Source organism: Dermacentor variabilis, chromosome 1, assembly GCF_050947875.1.
Source record: "Dermacentor variabilis isolate Ectoservices chromosome 1, ASM5094787v1, whole genome shotgun sequence".
Classification (NCBI taxonomy): Eukaryota; Metazoa; Arthropoda; class Arachnida; order Ixodida; family Ixodidae; genus Dermacentor; species Dermacentor variabilis.
In genome coordinates, this window is record NC_134568.1 from 278,598,746 (window position 1) to 278,618,118 (window position 19,373).

General features: G+C 48.8%; 1 protein-coding gene and 1 long non-coding RNA gene across 3 annotated transcripts in view; one reads left to right on the forward strand and one right to left on the reverse strand.

Moving 5' to 3' along the window:
• Positions 1 to 9,737, forward strand: part of LOC142573784 (uncharacterized) — a 35,643-nt gene extending 25,906 nt beyond the window's left edge. Inside the window, exon 3 of the long non-coding RNA XR_012826356.1 lies at positions 8,995 to 9,737. This is a non-coding gene — a long non-coding RNA (uncharacterized LOC142573784). The remainder of the gene's footprint in view (positions 1 to 8,994) is intronic.
• The window catches only part of LOC142565493 (LIM domain-binding protein 2-like), a 398,298-nt gene that overhangs the window by 90,412 nt on the left and 288,513 nt on the right, over positions 1 to 19,373 (reverse strand). The window lies entirely within an intron of this gene.

Below are 19,373 nucleotides of genomic sequence, written 5' to 3' on the forward strand. Positions count from 1 at the left end.
AAGCTTACGGCCGAATTAATTAATTGAAATCCACGCAGTACAACGGAGTTGGCGATCTTCGCAGCAAATCTGGTTCAAATACATTGGTTCTTTGAAAAGAGGAATGACGTTTTTTGGCTCACTCAGGTGTTTGTTCTCAAATATCTGCCGCACCCTGTACGCGACCTACGAAGATGGTCGATCTGTTGGCTTGCTGATTAGCCTTAATTAGTTCCGACACAGATAAGGTATACTTTAGTCAACGGCATTTTTTTTGAAGCCACGCGACATTCCGTTGAGCTGCCGTCATATGTAGGGATATGAAATAAATTACGGGGTTCAATTTCCCAAAGCACGGAACACGCTCGAGCGTCCATCGAAACCGCCCCTCGAACACGACCGTCCGCGGCCGTGAATCGCGCCCACGACCTTGTGCTCGTCGGCAGAGCGCCACAGTCGCTGAGCAACCGCGGCGGGTGCATGGAGAGAGAGATGCGCCGCCGCAATGTGGAATGCGACGAGCGCGGCAACGTATGTTAATGAGCAGCCAACATGCAATGACGGCCGACAGGCAAGTGCACCGCCCGCATTTTCGTCGCCGTTACGGCTGTGCATTTTCTTTATTATTATTATTATTATTATTATTATTCCATTCTTTATTTTTCACAATTCAGGCTATTCACTTCGCATTGCTGTCGGGGGTGTCAACGCAGGTGTTTTAAACAAACGTTTCTTTAAAAAGAAATAGTAATAACGCTAACCAGAAATACTAATGGTTGAACATACGAACCAACTGCGACGCACTTTTCGCAACAATGTTGATTTTCTGCGTTTGTGTTGCCGCCACGCGCTTTTCACAATATGAGAAGCCACGACCGAGGCGCCTTGTTAAATAAATAAAATAAAAGTACACAAGGCGGCGCGCGTTGGACGTTTGATAACGTGGCGCCGTAGCAAAACGAACGAAAGCCGGCAGCGCGGGCGCTTGCGTTGTGCAAGCGAACGCCTGTGGCGTCGCTATTGTGCTTTTTTCTCTCCGCATTCGGGCGATCGCTCACGCTGGCTCGATGCGGGAAAATAATCCCATTGGTGGCCGGCTACGACGAGTCGACGACTTGTTCTGCATCTTGCAGTCCTGCCCTACGTAGCAGACGACAGCTTGTTTGTGCCGCCGATAATGGTCATGAAAGGCGCTTTTTTCTGGAAAGATTCTGATGTTTCGGTGGTCTTATTTTTACCGAAGAGCGAAACTTCTGCTTGATCAAGTGCTTAGGTTTCGCTGCTTTCACAACAGTGTATTAGGCAAACGTCACGACTGCGTCAAGTTACGAAAGGTAATCATCAGCATACGCCCACGACACCGCAATGTTGGCTCCACGCCCACGTCACGCCACGACGAATATGACGGAACGTCCAGAGAATAGATTGCCGGAATTTGAGTTCTTCTGATACTGCAAGGGGACCGACAAGTCTGCCAGGATAAATTTTTTTTCGTCAGTAATGTTGCGTGCGCACACGCTTGCTTTGACTTCTTTCAGAGCCCATATTTTTCGATAACCATGCATAGAATCGTCATCCTTATGAAATGGAATATGCGCACGCGTTACAAACAGCTTCGTCGGCCGAACGCTGCGCGCCACAGCGATGGCATGCAAAAATAAAAGGAGAGAGCGCTGTCGTTCCTTCTACTGCCCACACCGCTCGCTCCTTGCAGGTTTCTGCATAGGCACTTCACGAGCTCAGAATAACGCCATAATCTGATAGTGCGATCATGCTGCCTGTCATAGTCATTGTTTACTCCGGTTGCTTCCTAGGCTGCGATAGTGCAGTACGTTCATATCGAATTAATATGGAATCGCTATTGTTGGCGGGCGTGCCACAAGAGAGAACAAGATAAAAAAAAACGCGCGTGGCGGGGGTGAAATCGGTAGAAGGAACGGCGACGGTGCCCTTCTCTCATTTTGTCCTCGCATTTTTGTTTTCGCATCTCGTAGCGGCGTCTCGCAACACGTGGCCGGTACGAGCCCGTTCGCCACGCGCTCGCGTCTTCCCTTTTCGCAAAGACGACGAACGCACTACGTTTTTCTCCAACACTGCACGGCGTGTGCCAATGAAACTTGGCGCACAGTGTGAGTGATTTCTTTTTACATAACTGCAACAAGAAGCAACAGCCTGCTCTTAGCATTTTTGTCATTCAACAAAATAAATGCACGAACGGTAGCCGCGCCCACACCGAACCAGAAGAGAAAACATTGATAAGTTAGCACTATCTTTCCTTCGAGTCATATTATTCTTGTTCCACAGATGCGAGATGAAAACGTCGTTATTTTTACAAAATTTGATAGCTCGGCGTATAGCGGAGAAAGAAAGCGCATCGATGATGATGATGATGATGATGATGATAATAATAATAATAATAATAATAATAATAATAATAATAATAATAATAATAATAATGCGGTAAGAACTCAAGCGAAACTTTTCAGCAGAAATTTAGCTTTGTGAAAAGTACTTTGATTTAAAGCTTTCCAGCGACTTTCGAAAGCCTACTGAAATGTATGACAACTCTAGGTTTATTTCTTGAAAAGCATCTGCGGACTCACTGTTGAGCCCGCGTGTCAATATACGGTGCATGGAGAAATGTGACGTCGTTATGCTCTCAACAAGTCACGCTTTCGCTGACTCTGTGCGTGACTGTGTGTCTGTTCCAATAAAGTACGCATTATAATCTCAGACATTAACCAAGCTGCCAGAAGATTGCCGTCGTGTACGGTAAACGCTAACCGCAATCCAGCTGAACTTCGACTACGACCTACGATTGTTGCCCTTAGTTACAAGAAGAAAAAAATACCGAACCGCATTTACATGCGCAAACTATAGTTGGCACAGCTAATGGTATAAGTGATATTAAGTAATGGGATAAGTGACAGATAATATTCAAAGATATATCACCTGCTAATGATCACATCTTGCTACAAAACAGTATCTGTGCAATTGGAGATCGGTGCAATCGTTGGGGAATGGTTCTAAACTCAAAAAAAAAAAAAAAGAACAGTACTACTCCGTGTTACTAGGAAAAAGCTAGTCAGTGCATTTGCATGTTCAATTCATAACTATCCCATTCAGAAGTTAACACGTTTGAATACCTTGGCGTTACGCTAACAAACAAGCTCACGTGGTCAGAACATATATCGAATATCTGTGTAGCCGGCCTCACAAAACTGTGGTTCCTCAAAAGAAAATTTAATAATTGCAAGCTATATGCAAGCTTACAATGCTTGCATATATATATATAATTGTATATGACAGGTATTTATGCGTTATGATAAATGTGTTTCTTTATTTTCTTAATTTCATTTTTTTTTAAATGCCGCTAGGTGATTGCGCATGCATTACGGCCGCAGTGTCGGCTTTTATTATACAATGTTATTGTACGGTTCTATTTGGATAACAAATATTACAGGGAAGCAGTTAAGGGCTATTTTCCCACTACCGGGTTCACGTGTAGAAAAAGAATCCCAAAGACAGTGCAATTCCGGGCCGACCCGCGGGTGAGGTGAAGCAGGCGTTAAGCACTCCCCATACGTGGGCCGATCCCGAAGCAGGCGTTAAGCACTCCCCATACGTGGGCCGATCCCGAAGACAGTGCAATTCTGGGCCGACCCGCGGCTGAGGTGAAGCTGGCGTTAAGCACTCCCCATACGTGGGCCGGTCCCGAAGACAGTGCCGGGCCGACCCGCGGCTGAGGTGAAGCAGGCGTTAAGCACCCCCCATACGTGCGCCGATCCCGAAGACAGTGCAATTCCGGGCCGACCCGCGGCGGAGGTGAAGCAGGCGTTATGCACTCCCCATATGTGCGCCGATCCCGAAGGTATTCCAATTCTGGGTCGACCCGCGGCGGAGGTGACGCAGGCGTTATGCACTCCCCATACGTGCGCCGATCCCGAAGGTATTCCAATTCTGGGTCGACCTGCGGCTGAGGTGAAGCAGCCGTTAAGCACTCCCCATACGTGGGCCGATCCCGAAGACAGTGCCGGGCCGACCCGCGGCGAGGGTGAAGCAGGCGTTAAGCACTCCCCATATGTGGGCCGGTCCCGAAGACAGTGCAATTCCGAGGCGACCCGCGGTGGAGGTGAAGCACGCGTTGAGCACTCCCCATACGTGCGCCGATCCCGAATGTATTCCAATTCTGGGTCGACCTGCGGCTGAGGTGAAGCAGCCGTTAAGCACTCCCCATACGTGGGCCGATCCCGAAGACAGTGCCGGGCCGACCCGCGGCGAGGGTGAAGCAGGCGTTAAGCACTCCCCATATGTGGGCCGGTCCCGAAGACAGTGCAATTCCGAGGCGACCCGCGGTGGAGGTGAAGCACGCGTTGAGCACTCCCCATACGTGCGCCGATCCCGAATGTATTGCAATTCTGGGTCGACCCGCGGCGAGGGTGAAGCAGCCGTTAAGCACTCCCCATACGTGGGCCGATCCCGAACACAGTGCAATTCCGGGCCGACCCGCGGTGGAGGTGAAGCAGGCGTTAAGCACTCCCCATACGTGCGCCGATCCCGAAGATAGTGCAATTCCGGGCCGACCCACGGCTGAGGTGAAGCAGGCGTTAAACACTACGTGTACCGATCCTGAAGATTGTGGAATGCCGGGCCTACCCGCGGCGGAGTTGCAGTTCGCCATTAAGGGGCCCACATACACAGCTTCGCTGGTCATACTTCTTCACAGAGTTGAAGGGCACTGTTTTTCTCTTTTCTTGTTCTTCAAGCAGCATGTATCTATCGTGTGCATTTTTACGCATATAGTTTTCCATCAATAGGTCTCGCGAAGCGCGGAGGGAAAAACATATGTAAGCTTCCTGCTTGCCGTTTCAAACAGATACAACATATCTGCCCCATTCGGCGCCCTGTACTCAGATTTAAGCGAAGTATTCTTATAGAAAAAGAAAAAAAAAGTACTGCAGTGCAACATTTCATTCATGTTTCCGTCTTTCTCGCGTAACAGAATGCGGAGTAATTGGCACGGGTTCTTGTATCGCGGTCGGATCCCGGGTGCCGAAAACAATTTTGGGTGGCTATTATATATGCTAATCATTGGCCCCTAAGCCGCGTGAATTTTTGTTTTGCAATCCATATTTAATAACAAAAGCAAAAAAATAGTGGCGCTGTAGTCTAATTAGTAGCTACATAGTGGATATGGCGTTGCGCTGCTAAATTCGAGCTCACAGGTTCAAACCAGGTCGTGGAATTTGATGGGAACGAAATGGAAGGAGCACTCTTGTACTTCTGTTTAGGTGCACGTTAAAGAACCCCAGGTGATGAGAACTGAACAGGGTGCATCATAATCGTATCGCCAAACGTAAAACGCAAAACTTTAATTTGAAAAAAAGACGGTAGCTGCGTCCTCCGACTTTTTCTAGGTGTGTAAATGAAAGAAGTTATTCTCGAGTCTGATTTCTGAGAAAAGACACGTTACGCTTATCTTACACTTCACACCTAAACGTAATGCCGTTCCCAACTGTACGTCCGCAACACCAAGCAGCTTCTGTATTATAAACGGCTGCTTTCAGTTATCCGGTGCATTGTCAAAAGGTCAATCCAGTTCGGCTCGCAGCGCCCTTGCCCGATTTTTCCACACGCAGTGGGATAGCGCCGGGTTCGGCCCACTCGACCATTGTCTCGCACTCTCTCGTAACGGACGACACGCGCAAAGCAAGCGCGCCCCGCAAGTCAAGATCGCCTCACGCAGATCAGCTCGGCGCTCCTGCCAGCTCGCCACGGGATGTCGCACGCCCCGCACGTCACCGCGTGGTTACGCGCGCTTCTGACGCACGCGGTTTCGCCTTGAAAATGGCTTGGGGCGCTTCGCGTTTGTTATGAGTTCCCTATTAACTACAAACGTCAAACTGGTATTATTGACGGCTGTTGACAATTAAACAGTTAATTAACGAATCATAGTTTTTTTTATACGCCGATAAATCTTCCGACAGGGACTTTTCATTTGTACTCCACTGCTGCAAATTTTGTTGCGCAGAAATTATTATCGCGACTCGATTCCTCAATTTTTATTAAAGACCGTCGTCCCTGAAACACCCGGCTTACCATATTACACGCGCAGCAGCACTGGCCTCCGACGAACTTGTTCTTGCGCTTGATTGTGTTCTATTCGATTGTGTTCCCTTCGGCGCTCGACTGTTCATGCCACCCAACGTCAATGCTGCGGGGCACGCATAACTTTGTGGGGCACAGCCTTTTTGCCACCTGGTGCTGGTGAGAGGGGAGGCACGATATCGTCGGAGGCCATGCTTTGACAGCCCGAACTTGACTGCGGCAGCATGGACGGACACCATATACTAATACACGCTTCAAATAAATAAATAAATAAATAAATAAATAAATAAATAAATAAATAAATAAATCGCTTACTAATGCATTAAATTATAAATGATGCAGCTGCTATATCCCAGGTTATGTGCATAGCTATCTATCCGTGCTTCCGCATACAAGAGGCGTGTGTGCCAACTCAACTGTCTCGACATGCGCCACAAAAGCAGAACGGACGCTATGCTTTCAGCGGCAGCGATATTCTATGCGGACTGTGTGGCCGTGACCAAGCCCTCATAAGCGTTCTCTGTATTTCGGTGGGGCGCCTCCACATTCGTTGGGGATGCTTTCGGATACCTAGGGATCTTCGTAAAAGAGCCCGTCACCGTCACCAGGGGCCCAGTCGAAAATGTTGGTGCAATTTGTAAAGCGCAGTCTTGAGAACGTTTTATCGCAGTAATGATAAAGACGGGTTTTATAGAAGCAAATGAAATGTTAGGAGACGATAGTGCGAAGTTTGCGAGCTGCAGGAGAGGCTCTTCTCCCTCATTGCCTCGACCAGCGCCCGAGAGCGACCCCGCGGTCTTTTCCCCTATCGCAGCCGAGGGCGATGGTGACGTTCATGTGATGAACCGCCTCTTTATTACGCCCCCCTCCCCCCTCTCTCTCACCGCGTAGTCCGTGTTGCTGCTGGCTGTATTTCTGCGCTACGTGAAGTGCAGGTGACGAGGAGGTGAAGGCTGTGACGTGGTCTCTGCTTGCGGAGAGAGGGGCTCTCTGAGAAGAAGGGTAGACGAGTTTTTGTTTGAATTTACTGTCTTTCCACGGCATGTACATTTTGTTTAGTGCCACAACGCTACACTTTCCACCTGATTCACTTCATGGTGCTCATTACTGCCCCTTTCCGAGTTTTAGTCAGAGGGTATGCGCGTACGTTTTCTTTTTCTTTTCTTTTTTCATCTCGCCCTTTGATCTCTTCGGTTTTTGCGAAAGAACAACGAAAAATGGAGCTACCGAGGTATCTTCAACTTATTTATAACCATACGACCATACGCGGATCCAAGGGGAATGTCCGGATGTCCTGACCCTCCCTCCTCCGGGGCCCCCGCCCCTCTCAAAATTTGTGCGCGCAGCGCCAGCGTACGGCACGTGACAAACTTACGAAGTCCTTCCCAGCTATTGCTACTATTTTGCTCGGCATAGACAAGAAAGGTTTAATGATGATTGAAGAGAGCCCGCCTGCACGTAAAGAACTCATTACCACTCGTCCGCTCACCTCCCCCCCCCCCCCTACAAGAAAAAAACTGGATCCGCAACTGTCAACAATTCATTTAGAATAGAAGAAAACCAAACACTGGCGCTGGATGCATTACGGAGCGAGAGTTACTATATTAGGAATACAGCACGATGACTCTATACGAAGCGTGTACGAATTGCACGGCTTGTCTTTAGCGGGTGAAGAAGAGGGAAATGGCAGGTGGGAAAAAGACATTAAAGACTTCAGTCTGACTACCAGAGGAAGGGCGCTGATAGGTTCCACCTAACTTGCGATATCACAATTTCGAAAGTATGACAAGCACCGTGGTGCGGCCGTCAGCGTAACCGAGCGTTCTCGATATCGGCACGTCGGCGTAAAGCCGATGGTTTTTCTCCGGACGCGCACGACGCTCGACTTCACTGCGTTGGCCACTAGTAACGCAACACGTTCACGTGTGCGTCGCTCATGCCGTAGCTCGCGTTCTAGTACGCCTAAAAGAAAGCAGAAAAACAAGTTTCAGTAGCACATAGGCGGTTCAGGTTACGATTATGAGTTCGACTTCGCTAGGGATCAAAAGCACGACATTCCGAATACCATTGTTAATCTTGCCGTTTGCAAACTCTGCTAAAAGAAAAAAAAAAGAAAAAGAAAAGAGCCACTGAGTGTTACCTTCACAAGTGTAATTATCATTACGCCGGCTGAACGTCCCAGTTTCTGATTTACCCGACCTGTTCGCTAGACGCGTCATTTTTGTCAGTTGCTTCTCAAAGCGCGGACGCCAAAGACGAAATCTGGCGGAAACACAAAAATATAACTCAAAAGCCCCTCCTCCCCCGTCTCATTCATGGTTTTTGCCTGCATATAAACATGACTAAGTTTAGGTGACGGCGACATTAAAATAGTGTCTGCTTCTCAAATCTGGCAGCGTCATCCCTATGCATACTGAATTGAATCAATACGACTTGCCCTTCAAGTTACTATGTAGCATTGTACCAACGAGACGCGAGAAGACTACTCGTCTCATGCTGCTATCGTAGAGAGTAATTTCTACTTTTTCAAGAGCGACTTGTCAACAGACTGCCAGTCAGACAGCGTATCTCCATAATTCACGGAGGATGCATGCGGCTGCCAAGCAGCAGTCCCCGCTGCGCCCAAGCTATTATAATGCTGTTCAGGTAGCACTGCCGGCCAGTGAATGCCGAGAAAGTGGCACGCGCGCGACGATGACGGCCATGAATTGCCGGCTCTTCCGGTCTGCGTCAAAACATCAGCTGCGGCGAGGCGCCACGTGCTCAGCAGACATGACGTTGCCGACAATCACGTCGGCCCGCTTCCGCCTCCTACATTTTTACACCTTTTCAGAGCGGCGGCGCTCTAAACGAACTCTTGAATCAAACTCTCCGCCCTAATTTTTTTTTCTTCTTTCTGCTCTCCAGGCCAGGTAGCCACATTTCCGTGCACGCAGTGCGTTCTTCGACTCGGGGAGTCGGACACGAAAGCGCATCGATCCGAGAGCTTTCCTTTCCCCGTCAGCCCCGATGCTGCAGACAGTCTCTCCACCGGTCCCCAACCTCCAGGCATCCGTCGTTCCATCTTCCCCGGCGAAATGCGCGCGCGCTCGGGACTGCTTCGCGCGGCCACCCCCAGCGCGCGGAAAGGTCCACGAGCGCCGCAGCGCCCACGCCTGCGCCAAAGAGCGCTGGGAGAGTCCAAAGCAAGTTTGCGAGCTCACACCGGGGGGGAGGTGCTCCGCCGAGGAAGCGGATCGAAGCCGACCTAAAGTTGAAGCAGCGTGCAGCGTGTAGAGAGATAGAGAGAGAGTTGGGAGGGGGGGACACAACGGGTGCGTCCACTACGCGCGGGGGCGGCCGCCTAGAGGCGCTCCCTGCCGGCCGCCGGGGCAGCCCCCTCTCCTGCCGCCGGCGGCGGTGACAGCTGACAGCTGGAGCGGAGTCGAGGCGCACTAATGTTGAACTAAGCTGCAGGTGCACAGTCACCGAAAACAAAACTGGTTCCGGCTGCGCCCAACGCATCTTATCTTTCTATCTACGCGCACACCAGTATCTGCTACAGCGACAGCCTCACGTGAATCCCGGGCGCCAACATCGGCGTTCATCAGACGTTGTGTGTTGATTTGAAATAAGCTAGAAGAGTTCTTCCAATGAGTGAATAAAGTAGTTGTCACTGACAGAAATCAAGTACCACAGTAAGCCACATGTCATACGTAGTGTGCCAACATATGGCTAGCGAAGCCCCAGCATCGATTTCCTTCACTGTCATAATTTATGTAGTGCGATCTCGGAATTTTCCGATTTTTCTTTTCGTGAAAGCATGTTGGGAAAGGCAAGATGAGAGGCGACTAGTCAGACTGGAAATTATATTTGAAGGCTTGAGCCACAAACATCGAGATCATATAATAAAAATTTGGAAAACTAGCAAATACCACACCGGGAAACATTAGTTCACAACAGAGCCCGAACCAAGCAGCATATGAGCAATTAAGGCCTACCATGCATGAAGTGGCGCAAAATTAGTTCATAAGGCAACAAGACATGGTGAACATGCGCACACAACGGCAGAAGACGTGTAGGAAAAGGCCGAAGCACGTGCTTCGTAATTGACGAGGTCAAACTGCTATTTTCGAGGCATGTTTCATCCAGCATGCGTGAGCTAACTGCGCACGCAGTGCCGTTTGAATTCCCGCTGAGTCACGTGCCAGAGTACTTTGGTCGCAGAAACGCGTTCCGGTTTATGTCTGTCTGACTTAGTACGCAGTGACCAGCGACGTGCCTGAACCAATAAGAAACAATCGGATTAAATGCTAAAAAAAAAAAAACTTGTAAAAGATGCTAATCTTGGTCATGACGTCAAAACTACGTTAATTCAAAGAAATGCTTACAAGCCATGCAAAGAGAGCGTTCACCTGTATACCCGTTACGTTTTGCAGTACTTGTCCGCACAGAAGCAATTAGCCAGTTAAATGTCGATAACATAACCAACCACAGAATTAAAATCACGTACCTTTAACGTACATGCAGATGCATTGGTTCAGGAGGGAAAGAAAAAATACTAAAAATGGATACCGACCGACATGAGTTAGATTTCTCTTTTTTTTTTCTTTTTTTCTCGAGAGACGCACGCAATATAATGTGGAATTTCACCATTTTGTCAAAGCGACAGTGCACAGAAGCCCTTCAATCGGAATTTCTACAGCTTGCCCAACAGACGGCAGTTTGGTTGTGCCTCTTTCGTGAAAAAGAGAAAGAGAATTAGTAGATGGTAATCCAATGTGCCAACTTGTATTTTAGGCAACAGATGGAACAATGAAGCGTTGTCGAATTCTGAGACTTTGAATTTAATTTTGCTAACACTTTCGAGAGAAGAATTCTCTTTGTCAGAGAAGTTCAATAACTTCTGTAGGAGATAGTTTCTAAAGTTTCAGAATTCGGCAACGCTTCATTGTACTATATCTATACAGATAAGCAAAAGCTGTTTCAATTCTGCAGTAGATGATGAAAAAGCAACACCACATACGCCGTATCATTTTGAAGGACGAAAGCTTCTAGAGCCAACCGCGCTTTCATGCGTACGTTTCTTCCCATCAGATATCCGTTAATAGACAGTTTTAGTTGGGCGTCCGCAACCACCCACGTACCCAGCACGCGAGGTCGTGCATACTTAAGGTAGGGTATTATTTCAATAAGTGAAATAATAGAGCGCATCTTCCGCCTGTTCTGCAATGTACGGAAATACGTTGATCGACGGAAAAATACAACCGGTAAGCCCATGAACTCTCTCTCTTACACCCCTCCCCCCACCACACACACAAAGAGCTATGAACATTCTGCCCTTGCGCGTATTCTCCCTAACGATACTCGGTCTTTTCAATCTCCGAATAAAGAATGGCTGTAGATACAACACAAGTGAATAGAAAGACGTTCACCGAGCTCCGCAGGCTCACGTCTCAATGCACGTGTAATGACCGTTTACCAGAGATTGTATTAAGATGACGAGAGCACGCAATGGAAGAATTTAAAGAAAGTTTCGGTACCGACCAAGGACTGATTAAAAATAATGATCGAGCGAGATTTTTTTTTTTTTTTTTTTTAGCTGTAGAAGAAACAAGGATAAGGAGAAAGGTCGCGGAGCTAGGGCAGCCACTGTCTCAAATGCATATAATGCGAAAGAAGGAAAACAAGATATTTGAAAACGCTGTACTATTGCACTTGAGAACCGCGACCACGAGTACAAGAGTCCGCGGTTGAAACAAAGGACTTTCCTATAACGCGCCGAATTCACAGACTGCTTGTGATGTATATTTAAAAGCTATATTCTCTTTCTCTTCGAATATGTTTTGATGGGGCCATGACCAAGCTTCGAAGCTTGCGAGCGACTACAATACGCGTAGTAATTCGATATGTATTAATCGTTTAAGCGCTAGAATCAAAAACTACTGATTGCATAAATAGCAACTTCCATCACAGCATTTTATATCATAATTTCACCCAGCAGGTTTATTTTGGAACAAAGGTTATGGAAGGGGCCGTTGATCAACAAGCATGCCAAACGAAAAGGGACCTGGGCCATTTCCACAGCATCACAGGCCATCAAGACGTTGCTGATACTGTTAGAATGTACGTGCGACCCCTGTACATAGCTGCAGATTGTCCGATACTGCTTCACCGCCACAGCAGTCCTCTGAACAACAACCCCGTGTATATCTCAAAGCTATAAACGGAGAGAAGAGCTGATAACAGGGCGAGGTGTTATCTATAGAAAATGAGAGAAGCGGAGATTTCCCATAGCGAATGACGCGAATGCTCGGCGGGTAACCGAGTTATATTTATATATGTGCGTGTGTGCAGAGTATCCTGCAGTAACTGCAGAATATTCAGCGGCGCAAAACAGGCGGGTTGTGCGGTTGGAGCGCGAGGTCGCGGGTTTCTATCCCGACCGCAGCGGCCACACTTCGATGGGGGATGAATGAAAGAAAAAAAAAAAACGAAAAAAAACCGCGAAAGAAACCGCTTGTGTAACGTGCTTTGGGTGCACGTTAAAGAGTCCCATGTTCTAATCTACAATTTATGGGGTTATAAATCGCGCCCTAGTCTGTTTTCGCCGCTAATTATTCTGCAATATGCGTCAGCAACTCGCTCAAACCAAAACCCCGTTTAAGACAGGTTACTACGCCGACATCCTCACCACTTGCTCCCTGTCCCTGTAATTGCAGAAAGCGAACACCGACCTCATCGCCAGAAAGGCGAGGAAAGAGCTGTGACTTGCGGAGCAGCGCCGCTCCGCTGCCGAGCAGCGCTCCGCGATTGTGAGCCGAGTCGGCGCGCGCGCGTGTGCGCCCGTGCGTGCGTGCGTGCGCGCGCGCGCCGGTTCGCGCTAGCTCTCGGCAGAAAGCAAACAAACCAATGCGCGAGGAGGAGGACGGAACGCGGCGGCGGCACGGCCGGCGGAAGGGTCTTTTGGAAACAAGGAGCAAACTTTTGTTCGCTTGGAGAGCGCTTGCCGTTTTCTGCTTTTTTTGCTCACTGCCGCTTGGCGCCAACAACCCCGAGCTCCTCCGGCGCCCGGGCAGAAAAACAGAGCCAAAGAAGAGCGGTGGGGGAAGGGAGGCCTCGCCGAGTATGAGGCCCGATAAAGTACGCGCCTACAACTGCGACGCTCGCGCGAAGGCAACAGTGAAAAACGTGCCACAAGCAGCGGCCGCGAACAAGCGGGACAAAGCGCAAAGACGCGCTCGTCTTCCGCCCTGCGCGCTTTGCGCGGCGATCTGGCCGTCTTTGTCTTTCGCTGGTGGACACGCGCTGGCCTGACTACTGGCCGCTGCGGGCCAACCGATATCACAAGCTCTCCTTGTCGATGGGTGGGAAAGCCTATGCCGAGCGCCAAATTTAAAACCTCCCCACCAATCATAGAGCGCGCGCTCTACCGCAGACTTCCAGTGGCGTAAACGAACGACGTTTGAACGATCCGTGTCATCATGTAGCAAAACAATTTCGCTTCGTATCCGACCAATGAGTCAGATTTCTACGAAAATTACGTGACGATGAGGCGGCGCTGTATATTGTGGGTTCGATCAACTCCAACGCAACCAGAGGCGAACCCACGGTAGCATCAAGGGGTCGTGTCCATCAACCCAAATATGGAAAACGAGGAAGGGGGCAGGGCCTCCTTTCTGTGCCCCGCTAGTGCTCCCGGTCCGTTTTAATGCGCAAGCAGTATATGTCCCATTGAGCGAAAATCCGTCGTAGTCGGCGTGACCGAAAGATGATATCAAAAATGGTCGACGGCGCAAAGAGTATAAACACGTCAACAATTGCTCAGATTAACGTCAAATTTCTCAGGGAGGTTCCTGTAAACAAAGGAAATGAATGGCTTGGAAAACATGCTTATTAATCAGCGCGAAAACAACGGAAGACACAGAGTTTGAGGAACACAGGACTAGCGAAAAGAACACTTGGTACATTTCGGTCTGGGTGGGCATCGAACCTGGGGTGTGAGACGACCACGCTTCCCCGACGCCACGGCGGCTCCGCAGTTCTGGCTGACTAAAGATCTGCGTAGTGCGTGCGTCATTGCGCACGTCAGGTAGTAGTCATCTGACTGACTAAAGGTGTGGCCTAGTGCATGCGTCATTGGGCACGTGACGGAGTAGCCAATGGGGTGCGCCGTCAGCAATGGGGAAGAGGTGTCACGAGTGTATAGACCTTTTGCATCCGCGATGTGGCAGCAGTGCGTTCATGACCCCAGGGAACTTCCGGTCATCCATTTTCGACAGTCTAGTTAGCCAAGAAAAAAGAAGTATTTTGTCGCATAGTATACTACAGGCACATATTCTTGGTGTTTTCAGATATAAGGAACGTGCGCTGAACATCAAGCTCATGTAGGGGCTTTTGTTGTTGCACTTAACACTACAATTCACCTGTCAAACGTTCCAACTCTGCAGCAAAACTGGTGCCAGCTGGAGGGTCCTATAAGTTTATAGGTTATTGTAACAGAATCAGAAAAAATAAAGATCATTTTTTTTTCTGTTTTTCATGGTGAATAAATCATAGCGAGGCACTAGCAGTGCCTCGCTCACCAGACATGTAGTCAGGGTCTATTTTGCTCTCTACCTGCATTTTACCTTAGACAGATGAAATCATTGACATGAGACTTGATTATTGCGCCCCGAATGGGTACTCTCACAGCCCGAACGTCCGGATGATAAACCCCAATTCAGCTATTTCCGGCGACGGGCGACCGATCGGTCATTGAGCGCGGCCCGATCGCTCAATCTGCAGAATAATAGACTATACATCATTAAAGCATTATACGGTATGTCTAAGTGCACAATTCTCACTTTCACCTTTCACGTGTACAAACGTAGATATTCAAGCGCAACGATCAAATATCACATTTGAGTGACTGCCTTCACGTGATCAGGCAACCACGTCTTATTTCTGGCGCCTTTGCGAAGAAATGAATCCGTGCCCCCCCCCCCCCCAACTCGCCCAACCTTTCTTTCCTTCTGAATGCAGGTAATCATGGATAGAAAAAAAATACGGTGCCGCGAGGGATTAGCATATGCTCAACGCTGTACTAAACCGAGGCTCAATTGTTCCGTCCTGTAAATTATGAAGGCCGCTCATCGCCCTAAAGCGGCTCGAGCGACCAGCCAATGAAACACCGGCTGCAGCTGAGTGCGCGCTTACATCATCGCTCATTCTCCGTGTATTGCGGGAAACGAGAAAGCCCTGGCGGGCGCAGCATCGGAGCGTTTCGCGGGCTCATCACCGCTACAACTTGTGCAGCTGGAACCGCTGTATACTAAAACTTCAAAGCCGAATAAGCGCTTATCATCTTCTCATGGATTGGACGGACGGTCGAAAAGAAAAATACTTTTATTCGGCGCCTCAGGATGCACTAATATGACATAAATTTATGGTTTAATATGATGGCGAGATGTTTGGGCTGCAATGTAACGCCGGCGATCCTCACACCCGACGCCGTTACAGTTAAGCGATGGCAGCTCGTGGCATATTTGTTAGCTGTAACTAGCTCACTAACAAGGAAGTCTCACTTCGTGGCGTTGTGTCTAGTGCGCGGGCCGGCGCGGCATCGTGCGCTGGATGACTCACAACTTCACAAGCTACGGCTTGCTTTCTGTTTGTACTTTGAAGGGCACACTGAACGATATGCCTGTAGATATTAGGCTTACTATATCTCTGCCGAAAGGTACACGTCGCTAGGGAGCAGCAATTGTCGGCAATTGCAGCAAGGCTAGACCCGCATGCAGCCGACAACTTCCTCTTCCTCCTCTGCAGTATAAACTGCGAGCTCACCCGTTAACGCAGGCGTTTACTCGCTAGAAGCACAGAAGGACAACCAACCGCAGTGAGTCCGCATCGCCTGCAGCCAGCGCTTATGTGTGGTTCCACGCGCAAGCAACAAACGGGCGCGACAGCGATCACGTGTCGAAACGTGTACTTTTACGCGCGATATAAGCAACTGACGCCACCAGAGCTTCAGTAAGCCTGTTTCACTTGCTGCGATCGTGCGATGCGAAACGCTCCAACGAGACGTTCAAGCGTCCGCCGCGCCGCTGCGAACACGACTCTATACCTGGCAGCGAGCGCGCGTCACACGTCAACACGTGCGTCGAGCCCCCTGCCGCGCTGTCGTTGGCGAGACGTAGCACGGCTGCTGAAACTTCTAGCAAGTTCCGAACTCCGCAGCACAGGGCCGGTTTCTGCGTCAGCGGCCGCCGGAATCGCAGTAATATCGCCAGCGCGTGAAACGGGCTTGACAACAGGCTCGCGGTTACTCGGATAACGACACCTCAGAGAAGATATAGAGGAAAGAACAGAGGGGTGAAACAGGAACGAACATCCGTTTTACCACCCTACACTGGGGACGGTGAGATAGAAAGACAAGAGGGAAGCATAGGAAAGAGACACCGCCCATATACACACGTACAGCCGCCAACAGAATTGAACACAGCGCAAGACAAACGACCACACACAGAAAGCACAAGATAACGACAACACCAGCGCTGCCCAGCGCCTTCGGCCTGTCTTCGCAGCACTTGCAGCCAACAATGATTATATTCAACTAACTCTCACCAATGAAACGCCAACCTAATAATATAAGCGTCATAAAGTTCGCGGGTCTCTTCCGAAACCCCCTAGCTAATGCAGTACGGACACGAAAATCTTGCGCCTTGCTTTTTCTTTCTTTTTAGCATTAGGAGTGTCAAAGTGTAAAAGCAGGTGTGTTTGAGTGTGGAGTGCGGGAAGCCGGTCACGACTGGCAGATATATATATATGGTGTCCCATCTAGCTTTAGCGATAGTTTAAATATATGCAAATGTCACGTAGCATGACAGAACAAAGGTAACGTTGCTTGCCGTCGCTTGGAGGTACTCAAACTTTTTTCATTTCGCCTAATTAGATAAGTAGTATTAATTAATTAATCAACTTCTAAAATATTATATTTAGATGAAAAGTATCAATGAGAAAATTGTAGAGCAACATGAAAAACTCTCCATACAGCTTTTTGTTGCTCAACACGTGCCACATAAAAGTGTTTCCGAGCGTGAAAGCCCGCAAATGCGCGCAAAATTGCCGCGCGACTGGCCGCAGCACTTTGCCTATATTCGCGGGCTTTTTTTCACGCTCGGAAACTCCGCATTGCCGGCATGCCTAGGGGACAAACGCATACAACACGAGCAAAGAAATTTCTCCGCAGTGCCTAGGCAAAGTCAAATATTCGAGGTGCAAAGGCCACCAAATTTTTCTCTTTCGCACCCGCTCTTACTCGCGCCTGCGCCACAAACGTCGGGTGATCCCTCAAATCTAGTAAAGCTCCCTCAAATGACCGTCTTGTGAGGTGGGTTGACCTTCTCTGGCAGTTGCGCAGGTTTTGTTTGCGATACGGACGCATCGGGTTCGTCTCGTGATAACATCGACCTCGCGCGCCGTACGCTGTCGGCGCTAGTGAAAGCGTGCGACGGTGAGCCGGCGATGGCGGCTCAATCTCGTGTGCGCAAGGGACGAAAGAAAGGAAGAAGCGAGCCGTCCTCCGTCGCGCGCATGGCACCAAGTGAGGGGAAGGGGCGTTGTACTTCGGTCGCGCGTGCGTTATCTTGAAAGCAATCTGCTTCGGAGGCACAGTCAAGGTGGGCCCATGGCTCGTAGCTTTGCGCGCGGTTAGTTCTCGCCGCTCAATTTGCGTTGAAGCGATAGACAGCACGAAGGTCGCTTCGCTCGCCGCTGCTGCCGCGATTTCTCAGGCCAGCGTTTTAAATTAAATTATGGGGTTTTACGTGCAAAAACCACTTTCAGATTATGAGGCGCGCAGTAGTGGAGGACTCCGAAAATTTCGACCACCTGGGGTTCTTTAACGTGCACCTAAATCTAAGTACACGGGTGTTTTCGAATTTCGCCCCCATCGAAATACAGCTGCCATGGCCGGGATTCGATGCCGCGACCTCGTGCTCAGCAGCCCAACACCATAGCCACTGAGCAGCCACGGCGGGCGGCCAGCGTTTTAACAGCGAGCGTCCGCGGTCATCGAGTGTGATGTGTTCATGCTTGCCTGTGCGCGCTGACACCATGCTTGTTAATTTAGTTAGTAATGTTAGGGCGTTGTACTCCGGCTCACCGAGGGCCGATAGCTTCGTTCGCGCTATAGCACCCACACGTTTGGGCGTCACCCGCGTTCACGACATGAAACGTCATTAACTTTTTTAAACTGGTCGCGCCAAAAAACAAACAATTCACTGGTATGTCGTGCCCTCGAGGATTTGAGGCTTGACAGGGTATTTATGTACAGATATATCCACGCAAAAATAGAAAGTGTGTGTGTGTGTAGGGAAGGGGAGCTAAGGGAGGAAGAGGGACCAGAACGATCGTGGACTAACTTTCGAGTAGTTATTTTAAAAATAAATTCCACTTGACGATGCTTCCGCGAAACGTATACAGTTTGCTTCCCATGGCCCAAGAGAAACTAAATTACGCGACAGCAATAATGGTTTCTGAATAGGTCTGACAACTTTCTAGTTGACACCTTGGCCAGTGAGTACATAATTAATCAATTGCTAACTCAAATAAATAAATAAATAAATAAATAAATAAATAAATAGGACAATGGTAAAGACTGACGGCTACCGTAGGCTGGCGAATCTTTGAATTAATGTTCTTGTCCTTCCAACCCACGATAATCGCTGAAGGGTCCGATTGACGCAATCCAAACGGTTGAAAAGAATACTTAATTCATTTTTATATATAAAAAAAGCATTCATGTGCACGTGGTCAAATCTTAATCGCTGATCAATTTCTTCGAAACAACAAGCGAAAACTAGAGCTATTATTGTGTACCTAGGGTCCTTCATAGACTGTTATAAGTATATATTGCGTTGATTCAAAATTCAAAACCTAAAATCGCGCACGCAATCTTCCGTAGGGCTACCCGCAAAGGGTCTACAATATATTATAGGAATATAAAGAGAGGCTGATAAATGCCTGTAGACGCCTATAGAAAGGGGGGGGGGGGGGTCGTAATGGATACGGCGCTTATTATACTGTGGGAGCGTCGTACATTCAGTAACTTTCGTGAATTAAAGAGTGTTTGTCTGAGAGATATGGGTTACGGTAAGCCGTTCAACGTACGATGCCATTTTATGTTAGGCGAAACTTCAATCAAGGAAAAAAAATAAAAAATAAAAAAATTTGAGGCGGAACAGCGTCACGCACAGACCGTTATACGAACAGTCGTTACGCAAACTTGTCGCAGAAAACGTAGCTCTGCAGCTGCTATGCGC